The 18907-nt window shown below is 36.5% G+C and overlaps 1 protein-coding gene across 2 annotated transcripts in view; it reads left to right on the plus strand.

Annotated features, from left to right (window-relative positions):
- The window catches only part of KLHL13 (kelch-like family member 13), a 210248-nt gene that overhangs the window by 42090 nt on the left and 149251 nt on the right, over positions 1 to 18907 (plus strand). The window lies entirely within an intron of this gene.

Raw genomic sequence — 18907 nt, forward strand, 5'->3', positions numbered from 1 at the left:
AGTTTCTGTGTTCTCCTAATTCTAGTCTTTGTAAGTCACTAAATGTGGCTTTCAACCCTATAAGGTTCTTACCTGCCCTCTTTAAACATTTTATAACAGTTTATTTAAGTAACCAGAAAAAAAGCACATAGATAATATAACTTACCTATATATACAACAAAAATATTATACCATGATTATAGTATAAAGGATAAATGAATAATTTATAATAAAATAGTATGTATTTCCGAGTATAACTGTGAAGGCCCAACTGTATTAGAAGATGTGATGAAGTAGTTGATGCTTGTACCTATTTTTTTTTTATCTCCCTTTGAGAAAGAAGCTTATACCTATTTCTCAAGAGTAAGTTCAGGTTTATGAGAAGTAAGAAGGTAATTCTGCATAGGAAGCCCCAGAAAGTAAAAAATCAGTGGTGCATGTGAACCATAAAATAAAAAAATGTTAGAATAAGTAATGACAGATTAGACTTGTTTGTATATGATAAGAGAAAGAAGGAAATACTTAAAGTAGAGAAAACATGCCAGGAAAAATTACAGACTCTCAAAATGGAGAAAATGAGGAAGTATGGTATTCTCACAAGTGACCTGGGCCATATTTATAAGTGTAGTAACAAAATAATTCCCAAGTTGTGATATAGGACAGAGTACTGATGAGGTATCACAGAAAGCATATTTTGTATTTTGAAATACTACCGCTTTGAGGCATAGTTTAGGTTCTTGGCGCCTTATAAGACTTTGAAGACCGTATCCATCTCTATGTGATGAGAAATAGAGGATGGATTATAAGGAAAACAATAAAACAAGAAGCTACAGAGAAGTCGGGCAGTAGATGTGTCTACAAAGAGGAGACTGAAAAAGAACAGGTAACCATCAAAAAAATACTTTCCATTTGGTTTTTCATAGCATATGTTTCATAGTGTTACAAAAATTAAAAAAACAGAATTATAATAATCTGAAATATTTACATAATTTTATTGAGATCCATGTGGTTCATGTGTCTGTACCAATTTAATAACATTTTGTTTGAAATCTGTTAAAAGTAGACTCAAATATCCTCTGACATTTTTGCAGAGGTTTCTTTGCTTTTGCAGTAACTGCACTATTGCAGTAAAGCCTTTTCAACAAATATATAGTTGAAAATGCTCTAATATGTAGTGTATGGAGTGAGTACATCATTTAGTTTTGAGGTAATGTCTTTATTTGATTTAAGCTTCTGTCTCCATAAAGACTTTGCCCTAAATTATTGGGCTTTGCTCCTAACTTCTTATAAAAAGCTACCTGTATTAGTAGACACAGGAATGTTTCTGATGTTCATTTGTATTAAGTTTAGCCTGGCAGGATATTTCTCCCATCTGGGATATGGGACCATTCTGTTGTGTGGGATTGCTCCATGTACTCCATGTCTCTGTCCTCTGCCCAGCAGATGCTAGTGCTTACTCCCAATAATTATGAGTAGTAAAAGCACCGCAACATGTTTCCAAAATGCTCCCCCAGGGGTAAAACTAACTGACTCATTGGCTGTACCTAGCTGTAAGTACATATTTGCATTTTTCAAAACAATCTCCACAAATTTCATTTATGATTTTAAAACATTTAAGGTCTATCCCCATCTTCTCTTGGAAGAAGGCTCTTTTTTTCCACAATGTTACTGTTGTGAACTAAATTGTGTCCTGCCCAAATCCAGATGTTGAAGTCCCAACCCCCAAGTATTCAGAATGTGGTTGTATGTGGAGATAGGGTATTTCAGGGTAGGCTCCAATTCAATATGACTGGTGTCTTTATAAAAAGAGAGGATTAGGACACAGGTACAGAGGGAAGACCATGTGAAGACACAGGGAGAAGACAGCCATCTGCAAGCGAAGGAGAGAGGCCCCAGAAAAACCAACCCTGCTGACATCTTGGTTCTGTTGTTTAAACCACCCAGTCTCCGGTACTTTGTTGTCCAGCCACAGGAAACTAATATAGTGACTGATTGATACTTCTTAATATTGGTATGCTAGGATAGCAGTGTAATTTAGTGGTTGCAGTTCAAGTTTTCAAGGTTACAATTCTGAGTCATCCACTTATCAGTTGTGACCCTGGGCACATTAATTAACTCTGAGATGCCTCTATTTTTTATCTGTGAAATGAGGATACTAATACCTTCCTCTCTGGGTTGTTGTGAGGATTAGGTAAAGTAACTAATGTAAAGTGTCTGGCACGAAGACGAATTCTATAAATAATTGCTCTTTTTTCATTTGCATGTGTATTTTGCATTTTCAAAGAGGATGTAGTGGCATGCTTGGTAGATGGACCTTTATTGTGGGAAATTCATGTTGCCCGATTGGTAGATGGGGGAGAGTTTTGGGAGTAGTTGGGCCTTTTCAATACTTTTATGGTCATAATGTGCATGTAATGCTTTACAGTTTACAAAGTCACAGTACCTCATATTCAGGTCTACATGATGCATAAGGCTTAACTGTAATTGTGCTTCAGGAGATACTATTGTTTTTCTTGTCTAACTTCTTTTAAGACATAGTAGAACTATCCTCTGAAAATCTGTTGGGGTAAGTATTCTTCCGCTGTGTTTATAGCACCATAGCATACATACCTTCAATCATAGCATTTATATGCTCTATTTTGTATGTTTTCCCCATGAGACTGAGTTCTTTGAAGGTGGTGACTGTTCCTTGTTCATCTTTGTAACCCTAATGCCCTGCACAGTTCCTGGTTCTTTGTAGATGTGCTATAAATTACACATCACCAACATTTTATGAGTGATGCTAAGTGCTAAGTGCTATTTCCGTCTCCATTTTACAGATGAGGGTTGAGTGCTCAGGGTCACACGGTTCAGTGGTAGAGCTAGAATTTGAATCCATGGTGACTATTTGCAGAGTACATATCCTTAACCATTATACTGTGATGCCTCTTCCCCAAGAATGCAAGAGTTGTCATCTGGGATATTGTAGGGGGGTGCGGCCTAGAGAGAGTTGAGAACATTTCCTTAGTAGGATCAAAAGCCTGAAGCACACCTTACCTGGAAGCAAGTTGGGGTGTGTATGTGTGTGTCCTGATGCTTGAAAAAGAAGTTGTATTTTAATGTATACACTCTTTGCTATATTATCTCTATTACTGGTAATGAAGGGTTAGACAATAAACTATATCTCCGAAATGCATTTTCTTCATTAAAAATACATTTCTATGGTGATATATAGTGAATTTTTCTTCCTGCTCATAACAGTTAAAGAAAATGCTGCTCATAACAGGTAAAACAGGTTTCTTGAACCCTTAGGAAATAAACTGTACTAGGATTTTATTTTTGCTTAAATAACAGAGTTTACCCCCTTAACACCAATATATTTTTCATTTTCAATACTTTGGCTAAATTTTTTCCTACTGACTCATGGATATCTTTACAGCTCCTATTGTAAAGTGTTTTGGAAACGCTGAAGGATCTGTTGAGACTTGTAGAACTATTTGCTTCTACAACATGTGATCCTAGATTGTTGTGCTCTTCTTATGGTCCTTACACTTCCTTTTGTGATTTTCTTCTTTCTTCTGCTGTCAGATGTCATGTCTTACCAATGTCAGTGTGCCTTCCTCTAGCTCCTTCCCTGCGCCTTCTGATTTGTTGCATACTCAAAACCAGTTTGCCCAGCTTGTTTAAATTGTACATGAAGGACTAAGGGGTGTATTAATTACTAACATGAAGGTGCATTGGTGCTTGAGCTTTGTGACATCTGTTTTGTCTCTGAGGCCTCTTATTTACCTGTTCTTCGCTGCAGTTTGAATAGAGAAAGTTACTATAAAATTGGTTCTTTCATTCTAGACGTTGTGTTATAAAATGTTGTGAATTTTCATTTTATGTGTTAGAAGGGATTGTTTTGCTTAATATTCAGAAGCCCAGGTACTTTTCCAGCAGACTGTTTTACTGACATTTCACAATTGAATATTATTGGAAAGTAAAATTTTTTTCTGCTTTACTGAAAAGAAATAGTGCTCTAATTTATCCCATTTAAAAGGAGGAGAAAACGCAACAAATATTTTGAGTGATCATTTCATGACCAGCATTTATTTAGGCACCTTGGGTAACTGGGCTATAGCTATCGACCCAAAAGAGATAGTACCTCGTCATCGGGACAGCAAAGGATTAAAACTGTTTTGAAAGAGCCAGAGACTAGCCATGGATTTAAGAGTAAAGAACCAGCCCAGCACGGTGGCTCACACCTGTAATCCTGGCACTCTGGGAGGCTGAGGTGGGAGGATTGCTTGAAGTCAGAAGTTCAAGACCAGCCTGAGCAAGAGTGAGACCCCAGTCTCTACAAAAAATAGAAAAATTAGCTGGGCGTGGTGGCACGCGCCTCCTGTAGTCCCAGCTACTTGGGAGGCTGAGGCAGGAGGATTGTTTGAGCCCAGGAGTTTGAGGCTACGGTGAGCTATAATCACACCACTCTAGCCCGGGTGACAGAGCAAGATTCTGTCTAAAAAAAAAAAAGAAGAACCGTTGAAGCACTTGGTGTTCAGGAGCTCTTTGAGAGGAGCTGTAGAATGAAATTAAAGAGGGTGTATTTGGAAGGAGAAAGCTGACAAAGACAAAGCATTAAATTGATGTGGTATAATATAATTAATTAGTGTGGTATAGAAGAGAAATAAAACTGAGTCAGGGGACTAGAGGAAGAGGAAGAGGTTTCCAGAGATATTGCTCTGAATTATCATATTTAGAAGACAAATCAAAGCTACTAATAGACTGTTGTCTTTAAGATGCAATTATTGATATCAATACAAGGAACAGTGGACTAAAGTTAGAATTCAAAGGGCTAAGGTAGTAATGCTGTATAATGGAGAGGTTTTATAACCAGATAGTCCTGGGTTACGTTCCTGTCTTTATCACTCTGGGTTTCTTTGACATGGGACAAGTCATTTTAGCTCTCTGGGTCTCAGGGTCCTCATTGGTGAATTTCAGATAATTATGCCTACCTTCAAGGGTAGTGAGAATTACTGAAAATGTACACAATGGTTTCTTAGTACAGTGCTTGCCAAATAGTGCTTATCAAATGCCCACCAATGTGTGTCTGATCTTGCCTCATGATGTGCATCTAGCAGTTGTTCAAAAGTAATTATAAATTGAGGAAATAATATCTTCTATAATATAGTAGTCCCTTAGTATCTGTGGAGGATTGGATCCAGGGTTCCCGACGGATACCAAAATCCACAGATGCTAAAGTCCCTCATAAGTCTCTTACAGTGTTTGCGTATAACCTATGCAATCCTCCCATCTAAAGATTAAATTATCTTTAGATTATTTATAATACCTAATACAATGCCTACACATCACTTTATGTGCATGAATTCAACGTAGTGCTCAGTGTGCAGCAAGTTCAAGTTTTACTTTTAGGAACTTTGTGGATTTTTTGCCCAAATATTTTCAATTCGCAATTGGTTGAATCCATGGATGTGAAACCCACGGATATGGAGGGCCAAGTGCACTTTAAACTGGACATACCATATTTTGCACATCTCATTTCATTCTCATGCTTTACAGTATTCAAAGCACTGTTACATTGTCTTGTTGCTGTGATGCTGTCAATGCTGTCATTTTAGTTTATTAGGTGAATAATGGACAGCATAGCACTAAGTAGGATAAATATTATTACCTGTTTTGCAGATGAGATGAGGCTTAAAAAATTATGTCTTCCAACAAAAGAAGGATAGAAATGAGCCTAGTAAAGTCAATATTTAAAAAGTATTTGTATACAGTGGAAGTAAACATAATGGACCTTATGGCAAAAGCAAAGATTCTAGGATGAAGGACCATACTAGTACTTACTTCTTTTTCTATTTATTGCTTATACTCTAATTTGCTATTTTTCATTCTTTGCTAAGGATAATTTTTTTTGAGACAGAATCTCACTCTGTCGCCCTGGGTAGAGTGCAGTGGCGTCATCATAGCTCACTGCAACCTCAAACTCCTGGGCTCAAGCGATCCTCCGGCCTCAGCCTCCTGAGTAGCTAGGACTCTAGGCATGTGCCACAATGCCCGGCTAATTTTTCTATTTTTAGTAGAAATGGGGTCTCACTCTTGTTCAGGCTGGTCTCGAACTCCTGAGCTCCAGCTGTCCTCCTGCCTTGGTCTTCCAGAGTGCTAGGATTACAGGCGTGAGCTACCATGCCAGGCTGATAATTTTGAACTTTGTAGGAATTTGATGAGAGTACTGCCTTTCCTGAGGGTCTTCACTTTGCTTAATGGCACTGACCACCCAGGATAGACAACTTTTAGTGATATTTTAACTCCTCTTCTCTCATTCATCCAATTAGTCAATAAAATTTGTCTCTTCCTCTCCATCCCTATTGGCACTAGTTTGTTTCCAGACCTCCCTATCACTCTTTTAGACTGTTAGGACAGCCTGCAAACTGTTCTTATCACCACTGTCTCCACTTCCCCATTCATCTTCCACAATATGATTGGTGATACACAGCTCCTTTAGCCTGATTTTGACACTCTCCTGTTTCCCAAGCTTTTCACTTCTCTCTGTTATAGTACATTTATCCTGAGGTAGAAATCATACAGAAAAGGCAGAATAAGTCCTTGATACTTTCCCTTTATCTGTTTCCTCTGTGACCCTTGAGTCCTGGGGGTATGGGATCTGGCCTTTGGGCCTGTCCCAAACTTTGCAAAGATCACTCCCTGAATGTGCCAGGGAGAAGCATGCTGGTCTGGAGTTGCCTGTGGGGTCCTTAAGCACGTTTGACCTCCCTCTGCTTCGGGTATGCCTTTCTCTGATGGAGCAGCTATGAAGCAGCACTGGGGATGAACGCTGAGCGGGGAACTCACAGTCTGAGCACCCCTTAGTCCTCTGCAGGTCTTTAAGAGGAAAGGTTTGAGCCCCACTCTGTGTGGAAGCCCCAACAGAGGGGAAGCAGCAGTTCCTGAGAGCCCTGGCTCAAGCATCTCTCTAAGCAGCGGTGGGTGGGGGAGTGGAAGGAGAGGAAATAAGTCTGAATGGGGGAAAGCTAGTACTGTGGTCATTTCTGTCCCTCTCTCTGGAAGGCAGCCCTCCCCTGGAATGTCCAGGCTCTGGGGTCATGAATATCCTCCAGGACTCGCTTGCCCCCTGTGGCTCCCACTGTCTGGGCTGAAGTTGGGAAATGTTTGTGTGGGAATGGGCAAGATGAAAACTGAGGGGCTGAAGCCCTGTAGGTAGGACAAAGGTACATGGTGGGTAGAGAAGTAACATGGAGCCTGCTGTCTTGGCTCGGGTATATGGTAATGGATAGCGTCCCAAGGGCAGCCTGGTGCTTTGTCCTCAAGAAGTTCCCAGTTCATTGGCGGCAGCGGCTTTTGGGCTTGTGAGGGTAAAAATGCTCTCCAGCAGCTTGGGAGCCTACTGACTGCCAGAGATGGCGGGGAGGGAGAAATAAGCCGCTCCTCCTACCCTTTTCACTGGACTCCAAGCCTCTCGGGGGTTGACTTCTGCCAATATCTTGCTTCTTCTTGTTCTGCTCTGCCACTTCTTCCCGTGGAATCTCTTGTAGGTTCTGGCACTTTTCCCTTGGAATTACACCCGATCTATGATTTTTTGTTTAGTTTTCCTTTTTCATCTAAAACTTTTCCTTCTTTCTGAGACAATCTTATTCTTTCTAATTGCAACTTTGTTCCGCTTGTCCAATATCTCCTTATTTCCCCCACTCCCTATCCTCTGGTATCCACCATTCTACAAGAGAGCTGTTTCTATGAAAACAAAGTTAAATGCATTGGGATCACTCCTCAACGTCCTGCAGTCCATTTAAATGTATAAAATCTAAAAAGCTGTCATTGGCCATGGTTGAGATAGCTGCAGTACCCTGCTCAGCCATACTGGAGTCTGAGGCAAAAGGTAAAATGATGGTATCTTTATTTAAAATATTGATATTTTGTTCATCATGGGGTTTTTATATTAATTTTTTAGTGGCTTTATTGAAATTTAATTCATATACCATAGGATTCATCCATTTAAAATGTGCAATTCCATAATTTTTAGTATACTTAGAAATATGTGCAACCATCACCACAATCAATTTAGCATACTTTTATCGCTAAATAACCCCCTTGCCCTTTAACCATCATCCCCACTCTGCACATTTCTATTTCTCCCCAGCCTTAAGCAACAACTAATGTATTTTGTGTTTTTATAGATTTTCCTTTTCTGGACACTTCATGTGAATGGAAACATATTATACACGACCATCTGTGACTGACATCTTTTAGTAAGCATAATGTTTTCAACAGTCATCCGCATTTTACTATATATCAGTATTCATCACTTTTTATGGCTGAATGATATTCCGTTGTATGGATGTATCACATTTTTTATATCCATTCATTCATTGATAGACATTGGGGTTGTTTCCACCTTTTGGTTATTGTAAATAGTGCTGCTATGAACATGCAGGTGTAAGTTTTTGTTGGAAAACCTGTTTTTAACTCTTTTGGGTATGTACCTAGAAGTGCATGTGCTGGGTCATATGGTAATTCTGTTTACCTTATTGAGGAACCACCAAACCGTATTCTGTAGTAGCTGCACCATTTTACATAACCACCAATGGCTGTCAAGGATTCTGATTTCTCCACATCCTTGCAAACATTTATTATTTTTGTTTCAATTTTCTTTATTTTTTGTTGATAATAGCCATCTTAATGGATGTGAAGTGGTAGCTCATTGTGGTTTTGATTTGCATTTCTCATTATGATTAGTGATGTTAAGCATGTTTTCATGTGCTTATTCATCATTTGTATATTTTCTTATGAGAAATGTATGTTCAAATTCCTTTTTTTAGGAGAAATGTATTTTCAAATTCCTTTTTTTTTTTTTTAAAAAAAATGAGGTCTTGCTCTGTTGCCCCAGCTGGAGTTCAGTGGCATGATCATAGCTCACTACAACCTTCTCGAACTCCTGGGCTCAAGTGATCCTCCTGTCTCAACCTTCCAAGTAGCTAGAGACAGTGTCGCTGTGTTGTCCAGACTGATCTCAAACACCTGAGCTCAAGTGATCCTCCTGCTTTGATCTCCCAAAGTGCACTGCACCTCACCAATGTTCATTTTCCATTATTTTTCACTGTCCAAAGGTCTTTTATTTTTTTATATCTATTATGCCATGAATTTATAGGAAATAGATTCCAGCAGCTCAGGGTCCTTTCCATTGGTTCTCACAAAGTGTGCTTCTTTGGATAGAGCAGGCTGGCACTTCAGTTGAACCCAGGTACCTTTCTCCTTTGGCTTCCTTCTTTTTCTTTTCTTTTTTTTTCAACCCACCCCTCCCCTTCTCTGCTTCCTTCTTTTTCTGACCGTTTTCCTTCTTGCATTTCAGGAAGCTATCTTGGCTCTTAGAGTGCTCAATGTGCTCAACATTAATTCTCTTGGCAAGAATCTTGCCTTCCACTTATTTGTTTACAACAGTGTCTACAGTATGCTGGGTAACATTGTAGATTCTTCCAGTTTTGTCATGGTAACATTTGTGGGGCATTCCTTTTTAAACAGTACCCATTACTTTGATGTCTACGATATCACCTTTCTTATAGATTTCTATGTATGTGGCCAAAGGAACAAGTTGATGTTTTCTAAAAGGCTTAGAGAACATGTATCAGGTGCCTCTCTTCTTTCCCTTTGTGTTTGTCATTTTGGAAAATTACTGGAAGGTGGCAATTTGGGCCGATAGGGAGCCTTCCATTTTTAATCGTTTTTATTGTTGCTGTAGATCTTTATATATAATCCCTTGTCAGGTATATAATTTGCAAATATTTTATCCCATTCTCTAGATTGTCTTTTCACATTTTTGATAATGTCCATTGGTATACAAGTTTTAAATTTTGATAAAGTCTAAATTACCTATATTTTATTTTGTTGCTCATTCTCTTGTATCTAAGAATCCTTTGCCAAATATGAGGTCATAGAGATTTATGTTGTTGTGTAAGAGTTTGAGCTCTAACATTTATGTTTTTGATCCATTTTAATTTTTTATATGATGTGAGATAAAGGTCCAATCTCATTCTTTTGCATGTGCCTGTCCAATTGTATCAACACTATGTGTTGAAGAGACTTTCCTTTCCTCATGGTTTTGGAACCCTTGTGGAAAATCAGTTGACTGTAGACACATGGCTTAATTTCTGGACTCTTAATTATTTTCCATTGCTACATATGTTTATCCTTGTGCCAAAAGCATACTGTTTTGGTTACCATTGCTTTGTGTAAGCTTTGAAATTGGGAGGTTTAAGTGCCTCCAACTTTGTTCTGCTGTGATTACTTTTAAGATAAAACTTTGCTGAAAAAAACCCCAAGGAAAAGGGACAAAACAGTGTAGTTTTGACATTAAGAGAAGGGAAGAAATACACTGGGAGGCTGTTGCTGAGATGGATAGAGCTAAGTGCTTGGAGGGTGATGAAAAAATGGATAAAAGGAAATAATATATATTGAGCACCTATTATGAGTTAGGTGTTGTCATATAGCCTCACAGCAAACTTTGGGAAGTAGTTATAGGCTCCCCATTTTTACCTGGTAACATTCTGAAAACTAGAGAGGTGAGTAAATTTACTTCAACAGCTAGTAAGTGACAGCTGAACCCATGTCATTAGAATTCTAAGGCCTATCACCAAGCTGCCTTGACAATGAAACTGCTTGAATAAATGTATCAACCAGAGTTTAATCCGGGGAAAGAAACCACATTAGCTATTTCATCAAGGAGAATTTAATATAAATAATTATTAACTAGGTATGTAGTTATTAACTAAGTGATTGAAAGAGTAAAAATATAATTTTTTACCCAGCACAGATAGGCTGTGTTGTCCAGTACAATAGCCAGTAGCTACATGTGGCTTGTGAATACTTGAATATGAATTTTATAAGCAGCTGTTCAGCTTTTACAAAGAAGTGAGTTCAAAGTCTGATAAGGATTGTATTAAATATGCATGTTACTTTGGGGAGTATTGCCATTTTAACAATATCAAGTCTTCCAATCCATGAACATGGGATGTTTTTCAATTTATTTAGATTTTATTGAATTCTTTTCAGCAATGTTTTGTAGTTTTAAGAATATAAATTTTACTTTTTTCTGTTAAATTTATTCCTAAGTATTTTATTTTTATGTTAATAGAATTGTTTTAAATTCCATTTTGAGGTTGTTTATTGTAAGTGTATAGAGATACAATTGACTTTTATATATTGATCTTGTATCCTGTAACCTTGCTGAAGTTCTTTTTTAGTTCTAATACTTTATAGTCAATTCTGTGGGATTTTCTACATACAAGCTTGTGTCATCTGCAAATAAAAATGGTTTTACTTCCTCCTTTCCAATCTGGATGCCTTTTATTTCTTTTTGTTGATTAATTGCCCTAGCTAGAGCTTCCAGCACAATGTTGAGTAGAAGTGGTAAGATCGGACATCCTTGTCTTGTTCCTGATGTTATGGGGCTAGCATCCAGTCTTTCATCATTAAGTATAATGTTGGTTGTAGATTTTTTTCTTTACTATTACAATAAATTATTATTCATGTTTATTACTGAGTTTTTTGACAACCCTTTAAATTTTTGAGCCTAAGATAAAGGTCTCACTTATTTCATACCATTTCTGGCCCCAACAGTTGTAAAAGATTTTGGGGAAATTGTAAAAAGTCATAAAGATTGTGAATTCAGAATATAAAGTGCCTTTATATTCTTTATGTTTTAGAGAATCTGTTTTAAAGAAACCAAATCTGTAAATGACAGTCCCTGCATTCATCATGGTACTGAGATTAACTTATGAAATAAGATTCCAAGATCTAGTTAGGAGGCATTTGTGCAAAGAGAAGTCTTGCTTCTGGATCAAATGATAAAGTAAATCATGAAATATTCCCACTTTAACTTTTTTGATCTATTGTTGAACTGTGGGTATGAATGGATTCCATACGATGACTTCTATTGTGGCTATGAAAGATTATAGAAAAGACAGAGCCACCAACACTTCCCTCCATGCCTTCTGTCATTTGGTTAAATTTACTAAAATTATCTGTTATGGACCCATAAAAAGTGTTACTTTTATCCAAACCTGCATGTTGTATGTACTCCTTTACATCTCTTGCACAGTAAAAAGAAAGTGACCTAATTAGCAATGGGGAGATTTCTGTTGGAAAGATTTATGTCTGGAATGCTACTTTCTAGGGACTTCTCATTGGTAATCTGCCACTTAACAGTTTTTTACCACATTTGAAAATCACTTACTAAAAAGAGTTGAAACAAAACTCTAGCAAATTGACTGAATGAATTGTGATCAGAACAGGTTTTAATTGTTGTTTTATATTTCGTTGACTCATGTGGATTATGACTGAATGGGATGTTAAACAGTATTTTATCTTTTTAAAAGAAAATCCTCTGTACTTTTAGTGTAATGTTGAACAATGCGATAAACTCTTAAGGAGGCAGTTTATAATTAAATACGATACAATACAATTTTTCTAAGACTGATTGTGGCATAATAATTGCAGTGGACCTTAAAGAGGGTTCTTAATTTATATTGATCTATGTTATTTTGGGGAATGATTAATACTTTTTTCTTTTTGAAGAAAATACATACTAAATTTATCATTGATAGGGAAATACTTTAATGTCTTTTTGTTGTTGTTTAGATGTTGCTTAGTGTTTAGAGCATGGACTTCAGATTTCAGCTATAGATTCACTCAGAAACCAGAATCCCTCAGCTTAAAGGCCTCTTGTGCAAAGAAAACAAAGTGATTCATTTTTTACTTTCACTATGCTAAAATATCACAATATAAAAGTGTGACATTTCATCTAGATTTCAAGAATTACTTGGAACTTAATAATATTCCATTATATTAGAGATATAAGCATTTTTGTTTTAAGATAGCTTGTGAATCTCATTTTGCTTGGATAAACAGCTTTCTGGTAAGGTGATTACAGTAATATAAAACCACTTAAGAATTTTACCCTTTGGAACATGGAGGACAAATTGAATTATGGCTGTTAGCATGGAGATGAGGAAAAAACAACTGTAACTGCTTGCTTAAACCCATCCCAAATTGAAAGCTTTAATACATGAGCCCACTTAATTTAGCCTGTAAAATGCTCAACAATCTTTTTCTTTATCTTCCCTCAATTTCTCCATAGATTTCAGCTTAAAATATTTTGTAAGCCCTTTTCTTCTTTCTCCTTCATTGCTATTCTCTTGTTTGTAATTTCTTGCAGGAGAAATAGGATTCTGCATGGTAAGTAGGACCTGAGAAGTGTCTCATTTTCTTTTGAATATAAAAATATATAAAAGAACAATAAGATATGGCTGGAGATTTTCTCTTGGTCTCTTTCTCTCTCTCTCTCCCTCCCTCACCGCCCGCCCCCCACACAATTGAGTTTGGACACCTTTTCTTATGCTTATTGTTTTTGTTGTCATTCTTCCATGAAAGGCCTGTTCAAATACTGGCTCACTGGGTTGCTCACCTTTGTTACTGATTGTTTTTTTCTGAGAATACCTTATGTATTATGAATGTTAAGCCTTGGCCTGTGTTGCAGGTCTTGCTTCCACCTCACACCCATCTTAAGTATGTTTATGGGTGTTTTGTACCTTATCAAATTGTAACTTCTTTAAACCAGCAAACATAAAAGCTATTTTCTTTATGGCCTCTGGGTTTTGTGTCAGCCCTTAAAAAGATTTTGTGTCACATTAAAAATGTGTTCTCCTTTATCTTCTTCTACTACTTTTGCAATTTTACTTGTTCATATCCAGATATTTAATCTATCTGGAATGTATATGTATGGTGCAGATAAGATTTTAATTTCCCCCTCCCCCACCATAGCCAGTTTCCCCTATTTTTGGAAAGTTCTTATTTTTTCCTACTGATTTCAACTGCCACATTCATAATATAGTTAACCATATGCATTTGGATCTATTTTTGGATTCTATTCTGTCAGTCCCCCTGTCTATTCCTCCACTGGTACCACACTGTTATAGTTACTGTCTGTGCTTTTATAATGCATTTTAATATCAATTGGAAAAAGTTTCATCTCCTTATTTTTCTTTTTCAAACTTATTGGGCAATTTTTATGTGTTTACTTCTCCCAATAAACTTTAGATTCAACATACAAAATATCTACCCTCCCCACAGAAAATTCTGACCCTTTTGGGAATTTGATTGAAATTGAGTTGAATTTACATATTAACTTTAGGGAAATTCATGTCTTTATGATCTGGACTTTGTCTCTGGATATAGTGTGCATATCTATTTATTTAGGTCATTTATTCTTTTGTTTACTTCAGTATAATTTTACTTTTTATATGTCTTTCACACATCTTTTAAAGCTATTTCTAAGTATTTTACAAAATTTGCTACTCTTAGGTCAGTGATATTTTTTCCACTACATTTAGAATATAATATTGGTGGAATATAAGAAATCTTTGTCTTCATGGACCCAACATTCTTATAGTGCGCCTCTCACTGTTTTAGTTTTTCAGTTGTTTCTTTTGTACTTTCTATGAAAACTATTATGTTTTCTCTAAATCATTAGTTCTTAGACTGTCTTTGTGATCCTGCAGCAGCAGTATTCCTTGGGAACTTGTTATAAATGCAAATTCTCCAGACCCATCCCAACCCAACAGAATGAGAAGCTCTGCCCAGCAATCTGTGCTTAATGTGTCTCCAGAGGATTCTGATGTATGCTCCAGTTTGGGGATCACTGATGTAAATGATTTCTTTCCCATCTTTTCATTTCTCACATATTTTTTCTTGTAAAATGTATGTGTGTGTAACAGGGGTGAATGGATTATGTAGAATGGATATTGACTGAATAGGCTGAGGCAAGTTGCTAGCTTTCTAGAGAAGGATGGGGAAGGGAATGATGAGACATGAACTATTCCTTAATTTCTTTATTCCTTAATTAGGTGAATAAGGAAACACTTAATATTATTAAGAGATAGATAGATAGATATTAAGTATATAACTTAGGGTGAGGATTTCAGTGGTTGGTGGAGGGAGGTCTGATTCCAAGTGAGACACAGTTCATTTTCACTCCAATAGATAAGTTACAACATTATTATGAAATCATAAGAAAGACAGCTAAGCCTGGCATTTGACACTTAAAGTGTTTGTTAGATGAAATTTAGCCCTTGTAATAAGAGGGTAGCAACTATTAGATAATCAGATGGAATTCCATTAATACAAGGGCAATACTTCGGTAAAAAGGCCAATTGCAGTGATGAGACACATGATGTCATGAGCCAACAATGTATCCCAAAGGCATTCCTAAAGCCTTTTGACAACATGAGAAGGACCTACCAAGGGATCTTGTTGAGAAGGAAGGAGTGATATTACTGCAAATAGCAGTGGAACTGCATGGTGTATGGTGTATACCTATAGGCAACACAGAGCAAGATGGTAATTATCACATGGTGGTGACATGGGCAGATTGCCTCAGTGACTGTAGCAAGAAAACTGAAATTGTTGAAGAGTGTGTCAGCCACCCTGGCTCTTGGTCAGGCAAAGGGAGAATCTTAGGGAACATGGGAGTCCAGTCTTTTTGGTTGTTTATAGTGTTTCACATTTTGTTAGGGGTGCATCTATGGGAGCATACCACATAGCTCTATGCATTTTAAGATTTACTGCAGGGGAAAAATCACCACCTAGCAGAACAGGTAGTGCTCAGGTATTTTAGGGTAAGACATTTTCAGTGCTCAGGTGGGAGGGGAGTGTAAGCTAAATGACTGTATGATCTAACGCTCTGTTACATTTTTTAAAAATCAAATTTTGTCTAACAAACTAGATCCCAAAGAATAGAATTCTCTTTCTTAGACTTCAGATTTTGCAATTTCAAGACGATTTTGAATTTCTCGTGTTGCTGCTATATATAACTTAATTGAGAGGAGGGCAATTATGTGCAGTTTTTCTAGATTTTGCAGTTTTTTGATTTTGTAGTGTTTAGCATTTTTCACTAATGCTTTCTGTCAGCTTTCTTTTCTTATCCCAGTACTTATCAAAATTTTATTTGAAGACAGACTGAGAGAAACTCCTAAAATTTCTTTCATATAACATCAGCTTAGTTCATAAACAGGGCTTACCTTATATGCTGTGAAATTGGTTAGGGATAACTCAAATCAGATTCTTTTTAAAGCTATTGGTTTTTGGACAGAGGAGGAAAGACTGATACTGGGGGTTTTAATTAAATCCTGTGTCATAAACTGGAATATCTATTTGAAATAGGTAACTATGATAGTTGCTTGAGAATACCAGATTTGTGAATTGCTTAAATGCTTATGAGTAAAATTTCTTGAACTTATGCAAGATATCTCAACTATGAGAAGCAGTTTTGTCAGTTTTATTTCTGGACATTTTAAGGGCAAAACGACAATTAGATCTTTGTTAGGTGTGTGTTCTGAGTAATGATCAGTTTCCCTTTTTTTCATGAGAATGTCATGGCCAGGGAGAAGTGTGCCTTTTTAATTACAATGCTTGTCTGCTTATATTAATATTTTTGTACTGTATTTTTTTCTTTGAAAATTATTTTTAAAATATGCTGGATTTTCTATGCTGTGTCCTGTCTGCTCACCTACATGGTCCCTGCTTTAGGGTAGAGATAATGTTTTATACTTTTTTGTGTCTTTTGTAATAAAATATTTCAAACATATGGAAAAGTATAACCCATGTAACCACCACTTAACTATGTAAAACCTTAAAATTTTGCAATTTTTATTTCAGATTCTTAACAGAACATACAGGTGAAGCTTCCAGTGTATTCTTACACAATTGCATTCTCCTTCCTTCCTCTTCTGAGGGAACTGCTATCCCCTGCTATCACAAATTTAGTGTTTATTATTCCCATGATTATTTTTATGCTTTTTTCTACATCTGTATATACGGACACACACATAATACATGTGTGTGTGTGCGTGTGTGTATTATATGAGAGAGAAAGAGAAAAAAAGAGAGAGAATTGCCTTATATGCTTTTGGAATGTACATACATAATATTGAACTTCTTCAGTTTACAGTTTTGTTTAACATCATGCCATTCCAGATTTCCTTGCTCTAGTATCTCCCATTATGGAAATAAAATATAATAAAACATTAACTACTTCCACCCTATATCTCATCCAACTACCATCTGTTTCTCTACCCTTTATTAAAGGAAAACTCCTTGTAAGAGTTGTATGTATTTGTTTCCCCTCCCCCTTCTAACTCTTAAACCCACACTAATCAGCTCTTATCTCCACCATTCCACAGAACCCACTCTTATCAAGGTCTCCAGTAGCCTCCATGTTACCACACTGAGTTGTCACTTCTCAACTCTTCGCTTCCTCAATCTCTCAGCAGCATCCGATACTCTCCACTACTCCTTCACCTAACACTTCTAGGTTACTGCACCTTCCTGGTTTCGCTCCTGTCTCATGGCCACTCTTTACTCCTTCTGCCAGATCCTCCTTATATTTTACTTTAAAATAAATTGAACAGAAAAGTATAGCATGAAAAGTAAATATCCTCCCAATCCCATATTCCTTCTCACAAACAAAGTTTATAAACAGGCTTTGTGTGTGCGTGCACATGCACAGGTGTGTGAATTTCATAGGTGAAAACAGTCCCTCAATCTAAAATAGCATTTAGTTTCTTAATGTTTTGTATTTCTTTTCTGTGTGCTTCCTGCTTATATTATTTGCTCACTTCACCATTGCATTTTATTGTTTTTATTAATTTTGTGTAAGTTAAAATCATTAGCCCTTCGTTGCCTGTCATGTGTGTTGTGAGTATTTTTTCTTAGTTTATCATTTGCTTTTGGACTTTGGTATATTTGAAGTGTAGAATTTTTTTTCTATAATCAGATTTAACAGTCTTTTATGACTTTTGATTTTTGGGTGCTATTAATATTTGCCTTCTCCACCACATGATTATAAATAATTTCACTTGGGTTTTCTCTTGGTACTCTTTCAGCTTCATTTTTTTACCTCTAAATTTTTGATCCTTCTGGAATTTATTTTAGGGTAACAAGTGAAATAGTGTACAACCTATGTTTTTTAAAAAAACACAACAAATGTCTACCCAATTGTCCCCAGATAATTTATTTAATTATCTCCCTTTCCCTTACTGGTTTGAAAGGCCATCTTTACCATAGAGTAATTCCCTGATGTATTTGAGTTCCTCACAAGATCTTGAAAGAAGGTATTTATTTTGGTTTTATTTTTCAAACCACTGCATTGTGGTTCTTCCCACTGAAATTGAAACTGCTCTTTAAAAAAGTCACCACTCATTTTGTAGTTGTCAAATCAAGTAGTTGTATCTTACTTGCTCTCAGAAGAACTTGAAACTTTTGAATGCTCTTGAACCACTCTTCTTCTTTAGCTTTTATCTCCCAATTCTCTTAGTTTTCCTCCTACCTGTTCTCTGTTTTCCTTGCTGGCTTGTCTTCCTCTGTTTCATTTGGATTGCACCTTTTCATGGAAAATATACTCTTTAGTAATATTTCCCAATCTTACTGCTTCACCTGTCGTTTAATTGGCTAAATATTCCTACATTGTCATTTCCAGTTACAATCTAAGTCTAGATACATCTTTTCAATTTTCTATTAGATATTGCACAGAGTATCCCATGGTACATAAATATGTATGCATCAAATTATTCTCCTTTCAACATTTTTCCTTCTTCTCTGTATGTTACCTGACTTGATATCATTACCTCACCCCAGTTATTTAAATAGATTTTAGGATTTTTGTCTTTGATGATGTCAGTGACCTTTTAGTCAATATGTCCTAGTTCTCTCTGGTTATCCCCATAGCACTTGTCTGGGCTCTTATCTCATGTCTTGACTATGGAGGAAGTTTCTTAATTCATACCTAAACTTCTAGTCTGTCTCTCTCTGATCAATCCCCACATTGTGGCTAGTGTTAATTTTCAAACATATCTCTATGTATTTGATCAATATGTATGTTTAATAC

This window comes from Propithecus coquereli, unplaced genomic scaffold (genome assembly GCF_000956105.1).
Source record: "Propithecus coquereli isolate 6110/MARCELLA unplaced genomic scaffold, Pcoq_1.0 Scaffold422, whole genome shotgun sequence".
Classification (NCBI taxonomy): domain Eukaryota; kingdom Metazoa; phylum Chordata; class Mammalia; order Primates; family Indriidae; genus Propithecus; species Propithecus coquereli.